The sequence below is a fragment of the Dermochelys coriacea genome, chromosome 7 (assembly GCF_009764565.3).
Source record: "Dermochelys coriacea isolate rDerCor1 chromosome 7, rDerCor1.pri.v4, whole genome shotgun sequence".
NCBI lineage: Eukaryota > Metazoa > Chordata > Testudines > Dermochelyidae > Dermochelys > Dermochelys coriacea.
This window is the reverse complement of record NC_050074.1, coordinates 77,300,986-77,319,690: the sequence shown is the minus strand read 5'-3', so window position 1 is coordinate 77,319,690 and position 18,705 is coordinate 77,300,986. Positions and strand designations below refer to the sequence as shown.

Sequence of the window (18,705 nt, the reverse complement as noted above, 5' to 3'; positions counted from 1 at the left end):
ATCCTAAAAAAAAAAAAAAAAAAAAGAAATTACTTTAAAAGCCTAACTTGCATTAAGAAAATATAAGTATAAGGATGCCAATCCATCTTTAAAACACTTGTCCAGTTATTTCAAACATATGATTAAGATCCCTGAAATCCTTAAATGTGTTTAAATCCTTAGTTGTATATTTACTTATTTTTCACAGAATTTAGCTTGGATCTTTTCTGAATATTTCAGTATTCTTTGTTCATGTTACCTTATATTCATATATTGTTAATCAAACGTGTCAGTGATATAAAGACAAATGACCATGGAAGCAACTAAAATGTTTTCTCTTCAGTACAGTTTTTCTACAGGACACTTTCTAGCTAGAGCATCCTCAGCTTAACTTGCATACAACTCAGTGTCATTTGCCACCTAGAGATATGGCAGGGGAAATATTTTCATGTATTAATATTTTCCAATAATTGAACAATTTAATTGGCAAATGAATGTAGAAGATTTATCTACTGTAGCAGGGAGACTCGGTCTTCTAATTACTGGTGTCTGAAGAGTGCCCTGGTTATAAATATTCTCAGACAGGTTTTTATCCCCTAAAATAGAAAATGTTAAATTACTTAATTTGTTTATACAATTTAGACAAGAGTTATTGGAAGACTTTAAAGGGTCTTTAAAGAAAGGATAAGAGCAATTGTTTAGTTTTTTAAAATGGTCATGCGGCATAATGGGGATGTTTCAAAAGATGGTTTCCTCATTCAGGGTTCTGTATTATACTCAGAACAGCTGTTGAATACTTAGCAAAAGGATGTTATATGAATATGCCATATTTTTAACAGCAGTCTTGTAGCTAGTGTTCATGAAAGTAAACTTTTGAAAATACACTAATGGCCTGTAATAAACTAATACAGTTAAGCATTCCTTAACTTTACACGCACATTTAAGTGCTGTACTGATTAAATGATCAACACATTTAAAATCGGGATAAAAACTAAGGCCCCAATTCAGTAAAGAATTTTTAGAGTGTACATTTATACTGGCCTAAATGGAAGTAAACAGAACCTATTGACCTACAGTATTATCACCAAGTTGTTATTTTTGTCAAAGCCGTGGTTACAGTATTTTGTTTTTTAAATCGTATGGATTTCAGGTGTTTCCAGATAAGTCTATCAAGAAAGGTTTTTGTTTTAGAGAAAATCTTCTAAGAACATGAGCCCATTTTACATTGGAATAACAATAGTGACAGCAGAACAATACCAGACTTTAGATTGCACAGAGATGCAGATGCAGACTCTTCTTCTGTATTGCCCTCTAGTGTTTGAGCTAACAATAAAGAATAACTGAGAAGCCGTCATCACAGCTAGATGCATTTTCTCTCATTGAACTAATCCTTTGCACTTATCACCACTGCACAATTTCTATGCCATTTCATTCAGTAGGTAAGATCACAGAGGAAGCAAGTCTAAAGGAAAACTGTTCAGGAGATTTGGCAGTTTTTTAAAGAGACATTATTATGGGCACAAGAGCAAACTATCCAAATGCACAGGAAACTATGGTGAGAGGCCACCCTGGCTTACCCAAGAGATCTTCAATGACCTGAAACTCAAAAAAAGAGTCATACAAAAAATGGAAATTGTCAGATTACAAAGGTTGAATATAAAAAGAAAACAACACAAGCAGGTAGGGACAAAATTAGAAAGGCTAAGGCACAAGATGAGATTAAATTAGCTAGGGATATAAAGGGTAAGAGAGCATTTTATAAATACATGAGAAGCAAGAGGAAGACAAGGACAGGGAGACCCTTTACTCAATGAAGAGGGAAAGATAACAGAAAATGCACCAATGGCTGAAGTGTTAAATGCCAACCCCCCGCCCCAGTCTTCATCAGAAAAGTTAGGAATGATTGAGTTTTGGAAATTAAATTATAAAATACAAGTTACACCTCCTGCCATGTCCTTCATGCAATCTTTGTTATGCCCAGGGCTTAAATGATTAAAATTTAACCAGGGGATTTCTCCTTCCTCTTTATTCTTCTCCTCTGTGTTACACTAATTAATTTATTTTAGCAAGAAGAACAAACTTCCTTCCCATTCCATCTCAATTCTCAATTCTCCTGGCTATCTGAGAAAATCATTCTGATACAGTCCCAGTGAAAAGAAAAGGAGTACTTGTGGCACCTTAGAGACTAACAAACTTATTTGAGCATAAGCTTTTGTGAGCTACAGCTCACTTCATTGGATGCATGCAGTGAAAAATACAGTGGGGAGATGTTATATACAGAGAGAACATGAAACAATGGGTGTAACCATATGTCAAGGTTCCTTCCCCACTCTGAACTCTAGGTACCTCTTAGGGTACTCTAGGGAACTCTTGCAAGGGTACAGATGTGGGGACCTGCATGAAAACCTCCTAAGCTTACTTTTACCAGCTTCGGTTAAAACTTCCCCAAGGTATAAACTATTTTACCCTTTGCCCTTGGACTTCCACTGCCACCACCAAATGTTTGACTGGGTTTACTGGGAAAGCATTGTTTGGAAACATCTTTCCCCCTAAAATCCTCACCAAAACCTTGCACCCCCCTGGCTGGGGAAGGCTTGATAAAAATCCTCACCAGTTTGCATAGGTGACCACAGACCCGAACCCTTGGATCTTAAGAACAATGAAAAAAGCATTCAATTTTTTACAAGAAGAATTTTAATATAAGAAAAGGTAAAAAGAATCACCTCTGTAAAATCAGGATGGTAAATATCTTACAGGGTAATTAGATTCAAAACACAGAGAATCCCTCTAGGCAAAACCTTAAGTTACAAAAAAGACACAAAGACAGGAATATCCATTCTATTCAGCACGGCTTAATTTTCTCAGCCATTTAAAGAAATCATAATCTAACGCATATCTAGCTAGATTACTTACTAAATTCTAAGACTCCGTTCCTGTTCTGTCCCTGGCCAAAGCATCACACAGACAGACAGAGACCCTTTGTTTCTCCCCCCCTCCAGCTTTGAAAGTATCTTGTCTCCTCATTGGTCATTGTGGTCAGGTGCCAGCAAGGTTATCCTAGCTTCTTAACCCTTTACAGGTGAAAGGATTTTTCCTCTGGATTTTAAAGGTGTTACCCTTCCCTTTATATTTATGACACCATATACACTGTAACGAGAGTGATCAGGTAAGGTGAACTATTACCAGCAGAAGAGAAAAAACAACAACAAAAACACTTTATCTTTATTTATTATACATATTTTCACTGTAAAAATAAAAGAAATAGTATTTTTCAGTTCATTTAATAAAAGTACTGTAGTGCAATCTCTTTATGTTGAGAGTTGAACTTACAAATGTAGTTTTATATACAAAAAACTGCATTCAAAAATAAAACAGTGTTAAACTTTAGAGCCTACAAGTCCACTCAGTCCTACTTCTTGTTCAGCCACTCATTCAGATAAACAAGTATGTTTACATTTGCAGGGGATAATGCTGCCTGCTTCTTGTTTACAATGTCACCTGAAAGTGAGAACAGGCATTCATATGGCACTGTTGTAACTGGCATTGCAAGATATTTACGTGCCAGATTCATATGTCCCTTCATGCTTCAACCACCATTCCAAAAGATGTGTGTCCATGCTGATGATGGGTTCTGCCTGATAATGATCCAAAGCAGTGCAGACCAACACATGTTCACTTTTGTCATCTGAGTCACATGCCTGCAGCAGAAGGATGATTTTCTTTTTTTGGTGGTTCGGATTCTGTGTTTCCATATCTGAGTATTGTTCTCTTAAGACTTCTGAAAGCATGCTCCACATCCTGATCCTCTCAGATTTTGGAAGGCACTTCAGATTCTTAAAGCTTGGGTCGAGTGCTGTGGCTATCTTTAGAAATCTCACATTGGTACCTTCTTTGCATTTTGTTAACTCTGCAGTGAAAGTGTTCTTAAAATGAACAACATGCTGGGTCATCGTCAGAGATTGCTATAACATGAAATATATGGCAGAATGAGGATAAAACACTGAGCAGGAGACATACAATTCTCTCGCAAGGAGTTTAGTCACAAATGCAATTAACACATTATTTTTTTTAACGAGCATCGTCAACATGGAAGCATGTCCTCTGGAATGGTGGCCAAAGCATGAAGGGGCATTTGAATGTTTAGCATATCTGATACGTAAATACCCTGCAATGCTGGCTACAAAAGTGCCATGCGAATGTCTGTTCTCACTTTCAGATGACATTGTAAACAAGAAACAGGCAGCATTATCTCCTGCAAATGTAAACAAACTGGTTTCTCTTAGCGATTGGCTGCACAAGAAGTAGGACTGGATGGACTTGTAGGCTCTAAAGTTTGACATTGTTTTGTTTTTGAGCGCAGTTATGTAAAAAAAAACTACATTGGTAAGTTGCGCTTTCACGATAAGGAGATTGCACTATGGTACTTTTATGAGGTGAATTAAAAATACAATTTATTTTATTTTTACAGTGCAAATATTTGTAATATAAAATAAATATGAAGTGAGCACAGTACACTTTGTATTCTGTGTTGTAATTGAAATCAATATATTTGAAAATGTAGAAAACATCCAAAATATTTAATACATTTCAATTGGTATTCTGTTGTTTAAGAGTGTGATTAAAACTGTGATTGATTGAGATTGATTTTTTTAATTGCAATTAATTTTTTAGTTAATCTAGTGAGTTAACTGTGATTAATCGACAGCCCTACCTTTTAGTGTTTGTTTCTTGTTATTCTTGGTCTAAACACATTTGAGAAAAAATTGAGATGCCTGCTTTTATTTTTCATATCCGCTGTGGGTTATGATAGGAAAGATGATAATGTATAAAGCAGAGGAAGACTTTTTTTAAAAATTTTGAGTATGCTAATCCTTCAGGATTTTAGAATTATTAAACTGTGAGAACATTAGGAGGAAGCTATAGAGGAAATATCTTTGTACAACATCAGAGTAGTATTTTGAATAGACTTATTTTTTTAACCTTTCAAATATTGGCCCACACTTACACAGAATCTTTGCAAGAAAGGGCAAAACTTGATCACGTTTCAAAACAGTAAGTCTTACTGTTCATTTTTTCCCATTACAACATTTTTTGCCACCTGGGATAGCAGTAATGATTTCCCACAGCCAAATGCTAATATGCCTTGTCATCACTAAAACATGTTAACTTCTAAACTGAAATCGTCTCCTGTATGAAGATTACTTTTGCAATCAATTGACCAAATTTTTTTATTGAAAATAAAGTACGGTATGTAAACTGTCATTTATATGGTGCTGTGATGGGTTCGGTCATGGAAACTCCCCTTGAGATGGTCACTCGATGAGCTGGGATACCACTGAGTACAACCCTCCTGCCAGAACAGGCGCTCCTCCACTTCTGTCTTGCTGAGTTAGACACTCCAGTCAGCTCCAACACAGACCCAAAGGTTGGGCCATGCCTCTCTGCAGTTCTCTGAAACTGCCACTCAATCCAGGGGCTTTTCAGTTAACAGGGACTTTCCCAGCGCCCAGTGTTCAGCCATTCTGGGAACCTGAACCCCAAATAAATCTGTTTTACTCTGTATAAAGCTTATAGAGGGCAAATTCATAAATTGTCCACCTCTATATCACTGATAGAGAGAGATGCACAGCTGTCCTCGCCCCACCCCCGATCAATCACTTGCTCTGCGTTTATTAATAAACAAAAGTGATTTTATTATGTATAAAAAGTGGGACTTCAGTGGTTCCAAGTAATAACAGACAGAGTAAAGTGAGTCATAAAGCAAAAACACACAAGTCTAATCCTAATATATTAAGAGACTGATTACAGGTAATATCTCACCCTCAAAGATGCTCCAATAAGCTTCTTTCACAGATTAGACTCTTCCCTAGTCTGCGCCCAATTGCTCCCCCGGTACAATCTTCGTTAGTTCCAGCAGACATCTCAGGTGGTAAGCAGGGGTTTTCTCATGACTGCAGCCCCTTTTGTCCTGCTCCACGCTCTTTTATAGCTTTGGCACAAGTCAGGAATCTTTTGTGTCTCTGAGTCCAGATTTAAGTATAGAATCATAGATTTTAAGGTCAGAAGGGACCATTATGATCATCTAGTCTGACCTGCACAATGCAGGCCACAGAATCTCACCCACCAACTCCTGTAACAAACCCCTAACTTATGTCTGAGCTACTGAAGTCCTCAAATCGTGGTTTAAAGACTTCAGGGTGCAGAGAATCGTCCAGCAAGTGACCCATGCCCCACGCTGCAAGGGAAGGTGAAAAATCCCCAGGGCCTCTTCCAATCTGTCCTGGGGGAAAATTCCTTCCTGACCCGAAATATGGTGATCAGCTAACCCTGAGCATGTGGGCAAGACTCACCAGCCAGACGCCCAGGAAAGAATTCTCTGTAGTAACTCAGATCCCACCCCATCTAACATCCCATCACAAGCCATTGGGCATATCCACGGCAAGTAGTCGAAGATCAATTAATTGCCAAAATTAGGCTATCCCATCATATCATCTCCTCCATAAACTTATCAAGCTTTGTCTTGAAGCCAGATATGTCGTTTGCCCCCACTTCTTCCCTTGGAAGGCTGTTCCAGAACTTCACTCTCTGACGGTTAGAAAACTTCATCTAATTTTAAATCTAAACTTCCTGATGGCCAGTTTATATCCATTTGTTCTTGTGTCCACATTGGTACTGAGCTTAAATAATTCTTCTCCCTCCATGGGATTTATCTCTATATTTGTAGATAGCAATCATATCTCCTCTCAGCCTTCTTTTAGTTAGGCTAAACAAGCCAAGCTCATTAAGTCTCCTTTCATAAGACAGGTTTTCCATTCCTCTGATCATCCTAGTAGCCCTTCTCTGTACCTGTTCCAGTTTGAATTCATCCTTAAACATGGGAGACCAGAACTGCACACAATATTCCAGATGAGGTCTCCCCAGTGCCTTGTATAAGAGTACTAACACCTCCTTATCTCTACTGCAAATACTTCACCTGTTGCATCCCAAGACCGCATTAGCTTTTTTGATGGTCATATCACATTGGAGGCTCATAGTCACCCTGTGATTGACCAGTAATCTGAGGTCCTTCTCCTCTGTTACTTCCAAGTAATGCGTTCCCATTTTATAACAGAAATTCTTGTTATTGATCCCTAAATGCATGACCTTGCACTTTTCACTATTAAATTTCATCCTATTATTATTACTCCAGTTTACAAGGTCATCCAGATCTTCCTGTATGATATCCCGGTCCTTTTCTGTATTGGCAATACCTCCTAGCTTTGTGTCATCTGTAAACTTTATTAGCACATTCCCGCTTTTTGTGCCAAGGTCAGTAATAAAAGGATAAAATAAGATTGGTCCCAAAACCGATCCCTGAGGAATTCCATTAGTAACCTCCTTCCAATCTGACAGTTCACCTTTCAGTGTGACCCGCTGTAGTCTACCCTTTAACCAGTTCCTTATCCACCTTTCAGTTTTCATATTGACTCCCATCTTTTCCAATTTAGCTAATAATTCTCCATGTGGAGAAATGCCTTACTGAAATCTAGGTAAATTAGATCCACTGCATTTCCTTTGTCTAAAAAATCTGTTACCTTCTCAAAGAAGGAGATCAGGTTGGTTTGACACGATCTACCTTTCGTAAAGCCATGTCGTATTTTGTCCCAATTACCATTGACCTTAATGTCCTTAACTACTTTCTCCTTCAAAATTTTTTCCAATACCTTGCATGCTACAGATGTCAAACTAACAGGCCTATAGTTACACTGATTGCTTTTTTTTTACCTTTCTTAAAAATAGGAACTATGTTAGCAATTCTCCAGTCATACAGTACAACCCCTGAGTTTACAGAGTCATTAAAAATTCTTGCTAATGGGCTTGCAATTTAATGTGCCAATTCCTTTAATATTCTTGGATGAAGATTATCTGGGCCTCCCGATTTAGTCCCATTAAGCTGTTTCAGTTTTGCTTCTACCTCAGCTGTAATATCTACCTCCATATCCTCATTCCCATTTGTCACCCTACAATTATCCCTAAGATCCTCTTTAGCCTTATTAAAGACTGAGGCAAAGTATTTGTTTAGATATTGGGCCATGCCTAGATTATTTTTGACCTCCATTCCATCCTCAGTGTTTAGCGGTCCCACTTCTTCTTTCTTAGTTTTCTTCTTATTTATATGGGTATAGAACCTTTTACAGATTTAAGATGGATTTCATTATCAGGTGACATGGTTACATGTCATAGTAAGACCTCTAGTCTCCATTCCCCTTGGGCTGGCCCACAGGTACACAGGAATGCTTTCAAGTAAGGAAGGCCATTTACAACTGATTGTTTCTGGAGCACCCTTAATGGCTTCCACTTAATATGTTTACACCAGTGATGCAAGTTTATATCTTATTCTCCTAACTCTAGATATAGAAATAATACATGCAAACAAATAGGATGAACACACTTAGTAGATTACAAGCTTTCTAATGACCATGCAAGGGGTATTTAGCATAAAGCATATTCCAGTTATGTCATATTCAGAAGCATATTTCCATAAAGCATATGGAGTGCAATGTGACAGGTGAAACCCATTGAATTGATTGTTTTCAAAAGCTGACCGTAAATACTGTGTGCAACATGTGTTGTAATTTCTGAACTGACTATTCAGGACTCAGAACATGAAATTTTGTTGGTTTCATGACTTAAGGAACAGTCAGTTGCCTTACTATGTGCACTTTGTGTAAACCTCATCTACTTGCCAAATAGGTTGACAGAAAGAAGGTGACAATCTTGACATTTTGACTTTCAAGTCTAATTCAGGGATTGTAATGCCAGGTACTGATTCCATTGAAAGATAAAGATCCTAGGATTGGCAAGTTATGTTGCTGACTGAACCAATAGCTAATCAGTTACATGTCCTCCCCGTGTCTTCTTTACTTACTCAGGAGTCCCCATAACTTTGGGAACTGAAATTTATTTTAATTCGCCCATTTAAAAAAAATTTGCATCTCTAGGGGTAAACCTAATGAAAAATAGAATAGAAAAATGAAAACTATGTGGAGTTCAGAGAAAAGAGGATCTGTGTGTGTGTGTGTGTGTATTTTCCTGATGTCTGGCACATCTGTCTCTCTAATTAATTACAACTCAGAGATTAGACAATAAAAGAGAAAAGATGCTCTTACTCTCTCGCTCATGTGATTGTGAAAATATGGTTTAAGGGTCCTTATGTCTAAAATAGTTAGGGTTCTATCATCTGATTCTTTGTTGCCTCTACCAGAGGCTATATCTGAGCTGGAACACTGGAGGGTATAGGACTCAAATTCTAAAACAGACAGATAAATTTCAATCCACAAGGGTGCAATATGTCACATAAAAATATCACCTACTGTTTAAGGTCCAGAGCTTGAAGTGCACCCTGTTAGGAGGTAGAATGTGAAACAAGAATCTGTAGAATAGTCATTCTCTGGGTTTTTTTAATATTACATTTGCTATCATGAGCACAATAAAGGAATCTCACACAAGTAGTAAAAACAAATCCCCCCCCCTTTCAAATAAGTATCATAATACCCAGGAGTTGCTGAGACCACTATGGGGAGGGTAATTATTAAATTCTTAACACTAACAATGAGGGAAGGGGCTATAAGTTAATTTAGTATTTAAAGCCTAGATTTTCAAAAATAGGAGTCTAGAGTCAGACTGCTAAATAAGTGCTCTGATTTTCCAGTGTTTAGCATTCACTAATTCCTAATGAAGTCAGTGGGAACTGTTGTTCTGTTAGTGGCTCAGCACTTTTGACATTGGGCCATTTATTTAGTAGTATAATTCCTATGTTTGAACATCAGCCTTGATTCTTTAATTCACTAAAACACACTTCTGCAATGTCCCTCCCAATGGCATTACCCTATTCCTTTTCATTCACAATGAGGGTCCTTGTGAAGAATAAACTCTTTCAAGGACATGAGTCCAACAAAATCATTGATGGATTTATAATTGGTGCAAGAAGAAATTAATTGTTTGAGACATTTTTGTTTTGTGCCTGTTTCTGAAAATGTTATTTCTTTCTAGAGCACAGCAATCTCTGTTGAAAAGTCTGACTGAATGTTCTGACAAGCATCATTTCATGGTAGCTTCTCCCTTATTGTTCTAAGAGTAATCCTCCCCTGACACGGCCACATGAGTGATCTATTTTAATTAACTGAATTGCAGCTGCACTTGGAAGAGTACTCTAGAAAGGCACATACAACAAAGGAGAGGCAATGAAATCAATGCTGTATTAGTTTGTGCTTTCTTTTTAGGACCTTCAACAGTAACATTTTCCTTTAGTGTTTCCCCACCAGCAGCGATATGCATAGTTTAAAATCCCAAGTGTTTACCTTCAGCCCTGTTTAATTGGTCTGCAGCTAAAACAGACTATAGCTCTGAGCTTATTTCTCCTAATAAAATACCTAGCTTGAGCTAATGTAATGTAGACATTCTGTCAAGTAAACTCAGTATTCAGGCTTCAGTGTTGAAACTTTCAGAGCAGTGGTTCTCAAACTTTTTTTTCGTGGACCACTTGAAAATTGCTGAGGGTCTCGGCAGACCACTTAATGATCTTTCCAAATGTAAAAAGAAAAGAGTACTTGTGGCACCTTAGAGTCTAACAAATTTATTTGAGCATAAGCTTTCGTGAGCTACAGCTCACTTCATTGGATGCATGCAGTGGAAAAGCTGCTGGAAGTGGCGTGGGCCGAGGGATGTACTAGCTGCTACTTCCAGCAGCTCCCATTGGCCTGGAGCAGCGAACCGTGGCCAGTGGGAGCTACGATCGGCTGAACCTGTGGACACGGCAGGTAAACAAACCAGCCTGGCCCACCAGGGGCTTTCCCCTCACAAGCGACGGAACAAGTTTGGGAACCACTGAGCTATATAAAAAAACCCTCTTAATAATTGACATATATCTACAAATAAAAGCACACAACTCATATTTTAATATCAGTAGTCTTACCTTTCTAATGCCATGGATGTGCCCTCTCTCCCACGCTGCGGCAGCTCCCGAGCTGGGGCTGGAAAGGAGGGAGGTCTCTCCCTTTTTCCCCCACTGCAGCAGCAACCGGGCTGGGACAGGGAGGGAAGCGGGTCTCTCCCCCATTACAGCAGCCACAGAGCTGGGGCTGGGAAGGAGGGCAGTCTCTCCCCAGCAGCTATAGCCCTAGAGCTGGGGAAAGTCACCTCTTTCTCTGGCCGCCACATCCCTGCACATCCCAAATTCCCTCTACCCCCTCTTCTCACCTCACTGCCCCCTCCCACCTGCACCCTATTCCTTCCAAGGCCACCACCTCACCTGACATGTGGATCTTCTCCATGGTCCAGGCACCTAATTAGCAGAGCCACACCTGTGCAGTTCCACTTATTCAGTGGGTGGCCCTTCATTCTCTTGTGTGCTGCTGCCCAAGCATGCACTTTAGAGGGAACTATCTGTGGACCACTTGAATGGAGCTCATGGACTGCTGGTGGTCCACGGACCACAGTTTGAGAACCTTTGTTTTAGAGCAGTATAAATCTCCAGGATTTCTTTTTAAACTTCTTTCCTTTACTTCTTTTAAGCTCAGGCTATGAGTGCCTGGCTTGAGTTTATAATGCCTTGTTGCTACTGAGGGTACTCTTACGGGTTCCACACATTTTTACAGAATAGACTAGTCTCATACCATTGTTGTATGCAGTGCAGCTGTAGCCATGTTGGTCCCAGGGTATTAGAGAGAAATGGTGGTAAGATAATATCTTTTATTGGACCAACTTCTGTTGGTGAGAGAGAGACAAGCTTTTGAGCCACACAAAGCTCTTCTTCAGCATTGGGAAAGGAACTTGCAGCATCACAGCAAAATACAAGGTGGAACAGATTGTTTAGCATAAATCATAAGCGTGTATTGTAAGAAACCATTCAAGGAAGAGTAGCCTGATCCAGTAAAAGATATTACCTCACCCACCTTTTTCTATGATTGTTTAATGTTAGTCAAGTGGCAATTTAAACATTGGTTGAATCACAGCTCCACGCCCCTCCCCCAAAGCAGAAATTTGAAAGTTTCTAATAATGAGGTACTTTTATATGCAGATTGTAGGGAATCTATTATATTGTACTTGACTGGAGTATTTCAGTTCACACTGGCAGAAGTTGGATTGAGTTTTGAGTGGGACAAAAGAAGACATGCTTGAAAATCTGTATGTTAGTGGGTTCCCTCATGCTCAGAATTACCTGGATCTTCACAGGATTGCCTGTAAAATATCCAATGTGATCCCCAGATACAAGTTTCTCAGAAAATTGTATTGAATGCCCTCCGCTAAAGTAATTGAGAACTGAGGATGCTCATCTTGCTGGAATGGGCCTGTTTCTTACTTAAAATTATACATAGGCTGATTCATTTTATACTTTGAGCATGAACACCCAGTTGGGATTTTTAAATAACCTTTAGAATTTCTTCATTAAGCTATTGCATATTAATTATATTCTATGGAAGTAGGAATCATGTCACGATTCATACTGTGCAGTACATGGTTTTACTGATATTAATACCACAGAGTACACACACAAAAGGTATCTAATGTTGCCTTATTTTTTTCATAATTTTATACATTGAAATTAATTTTTCATTTAGCGGTATTATCAGGGAAATAAACATGTTGCTATTTATTTATTTATTTATATTTTAATATACAAAATATTAATGCATATTTTCCTCCAAGTTATTCTATATCTATTATGTGCAAGTAACCTGCCACATAGAGAACCAGAAATTTTGAAGCCTATCTATAATTGACATTCAACAGAAGTTTGACTTGTTGACCTTTTATATTTTCCATCCGTTACAAGGATTCCAGCTTGCTATAGTGTGGAAGCATCCTCTTACTCTCACACATGTATGATTCATGAAGCCAGTGGAACACTACTTGGGAGGTAATGGTTGTGAAATTGGACCCATATTCTATACATCATATTATATGGGTTCTCATAATGATGCAGAATGTTTGTAATGTATCTGACAAATAAAGGACCAACTTCTGACTTCAGATGAGTGTGTGCAACTCTTATTGATGTTAAGAAAAAAAATACATTCCTGCAATACTGAGGGATTGAATTCAATATCACAATTTATAGAATAAGTTTTAAACTACAAAACTTCACCAAGGGTATTTTCATCTGGACCCAGGGGAAGAATTTTCCACAGGGACTACATACACGGAGTAACTGAGACAAAATGTTTTGTTTTTTTTCTCTTCCATCTTAAAATGTTAATCTAAATGACTTCTGCCTCTTGAAGGTGGATAGAACTTGCAAAGACTTCACATTCTGGATCCACAGTTTTGTGATTGCAAACAATTATGAGTTCAATATTGTAAATGTAATCAGTATGAGCAAAAATTATATAATTAGGCATCTACCTGAAAATTGCATAGTTAGCCATCTGGGGGCTGATCCTCCATTGGCTTGCCCATGTGAAGTAATTTTATTTAGCATATGCAATCCAGTCAAGCCACTGCGTTCTTATCAACAATGTTGAAGGCATGAAGACCTCCAGGAAGTTGAGTCATTTTGCAATCATCAGCAATGTGGGTCATGGTTTGAGGCTGCCCACATTGACATAGTGGACTGTCTCTAAAACACACCGAAATTCTGCTGAAGTACAAATCCCATGTCTGGTACAAAAGCAGTTAAAGAGGCTCGATTGCCTTTGTGATGAATCAAGATACCTATTACTATTGGTGTGATAGAAATCTTAACATTTACCAAACCGTGGTTATTAACTGTATTATGATATGTGAAATATTCACGACACTTAATCTGGGAAATTCTGCAAATGGAATAGTAAATTTAAACTAGCAAATGCCCTAACATTGATTAGCAACTTCGCACTATAGTCTGAAAAACTCGATGCTGCCACTATCATTTTTTTAGCTTCCAGGAACAAAATAGTTTATTACAGCCAAAGTCTTTCATGTCTTGTGAACATGATATGAGGATATATAATAAGAATGATTTTGAACTCAGCTGATGGCTCGTCCGGTGGAGGATTAAAATTTTTGACTTAAATCCAACACTTCCGTTGCTTCAGAGGGGTGAGTGTGTGTATCAGAGGGAGTACAGAATGCTGGCAAGAGATAACGACTTCATTGCATAATATAAAGGAACTCGTACATTATTAGTTGCTATTTTCAATATATACCAGTGGTGGTTGAATATATTAAAGTAATTGCACTTTTAAATCTTTGATCTTTAGTGGTGTTTAAAATTGTCATATGCACTCATTCTTATTTCAGATGAGAGATAGTGTTGTACCAGCAATGTTAAAAAGAGAAGCTCCTGGAGGATTTTGCCTATGTTGGGGGGGATCCTTGAGTAGAGGTAAGTGGCCATATTGGCCACTCGTGTAGGGGTCTTGGCCAGTCAGAAGGACATGTGATCAGGTTTGCTTGCATCCTAGCTGCTAAAACAGCCCCTTGTGGTCATGAGCACATGATGGCTGCTCTAAACTGCACTGGGGAATCAGATGGGTGCGGAGCATGTTCTGGACTGGGGAGTGCAAAAGGAAACATGGCATCCTCCCAGTTGTGCTGAGCTCTCCTTTGCTGCAGCTGAGGTTCTGGCCCGAAGTTTATGAAAATGCAGAATATGTATGGCTTTGTATAGGATAGCTAAGGAAACACCATGAAAGGCAAATTTTATTTGTATGGAGTTTGAAATTCTTTCTTGCTTCTATATGAAATACTTAAATCTTACTGGATTATATTTCACTACATAATGTACCCCAAAGTATGCTGGCTACATTGCTGTTTTCTGCACCATGGTAGATTTTTTGTGTTAATGCTAATCCTGGCATTAGCTCAGGCTACTGAATAAATTGGCTTGCGGTAATTATTTGGATTATTTAAATTTAGCAAAGTGTCAGTCATTTTATTTTGGTGACAAGATGTGTACATTTTCTTTCAGAAATCAAAGTAAAAACTTTTATAGGCAACAGAAATGGCTTCTTTGCTGTATATTTGGCAATTTGGAGACTGTTTAGGTACAACTTCGTATCCATTTGAAATCATGACCTTTCTGTATGTATCTATATGAAATGACAAACTCTGTTTTGTAATCTGAACACCATTTTGATAAGACTGTTCTGTGCCTCCACTTTGGCTCTTTAGTCTCCATATTGAGCTAAACGTCACAGAAAGTGGGAAGAAAAATTCTTGCACCTGGCAACAGGTAAACCATGGAGGGTTATTACTCTTGGTTGGTCTTCTATTCAAATGAAAGTATCCTTGGATAAAGAGCTAGCTACTACCTAGGACAAACCAGTTTTTCAAGTGTGGACTCCAGGGAGATCAAGCAATAGATCACCTGATATGATGGACTTTAATCATCTTACGTGGGGGTTGAGTTTGACCAGAGGCCACATGACAAAGGAGACTAGAAGCTATAAAAGAACTACTGCTTGGCATAGTTCTCTCTGATTGACCAGAACAGGAAGAGAAATGTGTGCTGGTGGAGTGAAGTTTAATGGAGGGGACTCTGATCAAATCCCAAAGAACATGCAAGAGTGATGAGGAAACTGAGGCAGTAATTGCATACAGCCATTTCTTATTTTGCATAGATCTGTATTTCTCTTGTGCTGTCTAAAGTAAAGAGTGATTGATTTTAGAAATCCTTTTGCAAAGTCTGCATCTGTTTGCCTCAGTTATCATGTGTCCATGAAGTGGTAAAATATAAACTGGAGTGGGGCTCTGGGAAAAGATATGGTTAAGCTACTGGAGGGTCTAGGGGGCTCAAAAGCGGAGCTTAAAAGAACATGGGCCCAGTGTCCAAACATAGCAGCCTGGTCTGTGTCCGGCAAGAGGAACAAGAACAGGGCTGTGGCAAATCAATATTCCAAGCTTCTAGGGTCTGCAGCTCTGCCTTATAGGGCTTTCCAGGGTTTCCAGGTTCTCTGTTTTGTAGCTGCAAGGTTGGCAATCCTGGAAGTCCTGAGAAGACCTGGTTCAAACCAACTCTGTGGCAGCTCTTAGGGATTCCAGTCTCATGGCCACAGAGCTGGCAACCTGGAGGTCCTAGGATGTGCTTCCAGAGTCTGTGGTTCAGGGGTAGCCCTGCCATGTGGAGTGACCCAGGGACGCTAGAGCTTCTAGATTCCCAGGCCATTCTTACCAGTTTCGCTGCCCCTGTTGCTATTACAAGAATGTCAGTTTCACTCAGCAGCTGCCGGTCTTGGAGCAAATTTCATTTGTCAGTGTTTCTGAAACAATTTATTTTTCAAGATTTCCAGTTGCCAAAAATTTTGAAAAATTTGGTTGTGTTCCAGTTTGGCCTGAAATCCTATTTTAAAATGCTACAATTTCTCAAAACATGGAAATCCTACATCTTGGCCGGTTCTAGAAGAAATATTCTCCATTAATTTAAGTTACTCATCATATATAGGTGTATATAAGACTACACATGTGAGTCTGAGAGAGCAAGAGCTATACATTTTTGATAGCAGCCATTCTGTTTTTTGAAATACTTGTATTATGTTTGTCATTGTAGAATCTGAACACCTTACAAATATATAAAGAGGTCAACATGTAGGTCTCTGTATCTCCCTGCTTCTTAATTATGCAGGGCCTTTTTTCCCCTTTGGTTGTTTAGGTATAGTTTTCTCTTAGAATATGAATCCTCAACCATGTGATAAAATTTCTGTTTTAAAAATGTTTGTAAAGTATGATTAAAAGTATGTTTGCATGGGCAAACAATTACCTTTTTAAACTGTGTGCTTTGTGTGGATGGGCCATTCTAGCAATTTTTGTGATCCCAGAAGTGGATGCCTATTACATGTAACCCATCAATCCTTGTGCTGTTTGAGCAGGCTGTTTTAAATTTCACAGTATCATTTACAAGCTGTAATGATAGCAATGAATCTATCTATATCCACTTTCTACACTTCCATTGCTATACAGTATAAGTATAAGCCCCTTAATAGAGAATAATGAGGGAAGAGCAGATTTATTAGTCTTACCCGCTGTTGGTCTGGAGTGCCTCGACTGAATAAGGAGCAGAGCTAACAGATGAAAGATGGTCAAATTGAATGCAGGGGAAGGCAGAACTGATTAGGGAATGTCTACCCTGGGCATGATGTCATTATAGGGTGTGGCTTGGCTATATCCAGCTGTTCAGGGATCCTTGACTGGTAAAGATGGCCTGAGTGGATTTAAAGCAGGAAGGATATAATCTGAGAATCTGTTTCCCGGGAGGGAAGCCAGAGTGGGGAATGGAAAGGAAGGAAAGTGTCCTCTTAAATCAGTCAATCTATCAATAGTTTCTGTATGGAGTTAACTCTTTGGAAACTGGCATTTGAAAGGATTGTCCCAGCAATTTGCATCAATATTTTAATGTCATCTACTGTATTGTATAAGGAGTTGCAAATGCATCTGATGAAGTGAGCTGTAGCTCATGAAAGCTTATGCTCAAATAAATTTGTTAGTCTCTAAGGTGCCACAAGTACTCCTTTTCTTTTTGCGAATACAGACTAACACAGCTGCTACTCTGAAACCCTTCAAATATGAGGGCATCCTTTTTGTTTTGAGCTAATAATCCTATATTTTATAGGCCTGGAAAGATTTAAAGTAATTTGTAGCACAGTGAGGCAGTTGTTCAGTATGATACTTGGAGACTTAACTGGAGCCTTATCCCCATGTATGTTAATAGAATCACATGGCCAAAGCCCCAGACATTGTGTTGAATATTTGTTCCAATCTGATATACTACAATTTTGCTTTTGTGGATTTAAAGCCATTAACATACCATATCTGGCTGGGACAGGGGAAAGAGAGTTTCTCCTTCATCGTCTAGAAATAACATTATATAAAAGCTGGCCCAGCTCTTCAGTTGTGGTAAATACATAACAAAAAAAACCCAATCAAGATTTCACTTTATACTCATGTTTCACAAGATTTTAATCATTGTAACAGTTGCATTGATTTTTAAGGCTCTCATTTCAAACTATTTAGCTTTCTTTCTTTAATCTAATAGCACTAATTTTCTGTGTTCAAAAGATTGTACTTTCAGGTAGAACTGACAAGCTACAGGGAAATGGAAATGTGGCACAGATCCCTCTAGGAAATCTACAGAGTTGTTTAAAGATTAATAGCATGTACTGTAATACATTTATTTATCTCCCACTATAATTAATTTCTTTGTATAATTTAAAGGTCTTTGTTTTGCTATTATCTAATAATAGTAGAGATTTTATTTCTGTTGTTTTCCATATTCAGAATGCCACCCAAATATTATTTTTTTTTAAAAAAACACCCGTTATCTAACATTAGTTAGAAACCCAAACCTATACCTTGTTTTAGAAATTATAAATAACTTAGATCTAGCAGTAGGGCAAGGCACCAGAACATGAAGGGACCAATTTCAGGACCAGGCTTGTTAAAGGCTAGTGGAAACTAGACAGTCACAGTGCTCTCAAATTGGAAGGATACGTGTCTTATTGCTCTTGACTGTCGACCCATTTTGGCCAATCCCAAATCTCTTTAAATCTCCTGCTGCTGCTGCTGTCTTGATTCCTAAATCGTTCTTATTCCTTAACTCCCACACTTTACTGATTGTCTTCTTTCCTCATCTCATCTTGGACTCTTCACCATGTACTCCTGCCTTCCTTTTCTACATCCCATACATTTTTGGACCCCAACACTTTCCTTTCCACTGCTGTCTGACTTAGCGGATGTCTGTCCCAGTAAATTCTTCAGTAAACAAGGTTGCTA

At 38.5% G+C, this 18,705-nt stretch overlaps 1 protein-coding gene and 1 long non-coding RNA gene across 6 annotated transcripts in view; one reads left to right on the top strand and one right to left on the bottom strand.

Moving 5' to 3' along the window:
• The window catches only part of ANK3 (ankyrin 3), a 540,818-nt gene that overhangs the window by 114,934 nt on the left and 407,179 nt on the right, over positions 1-18,705 (top strand). The gene's annotated exons all lie outside the window — the stretch shown is intronic.
• On the bottom strand, positions 1,441-8,393 carry LOC122461072. Its single transcript, XR_006282783.1, has 3 exons — positions 8,155-8,393; positions 4,488-4,493; positions 1,441-1,452 (listed from the first exon to the last, which is right to left on the bottom strand). It is a non-coding gene; the product is annotated as an uncharacterized LOC122461072 (long non-coding RNA).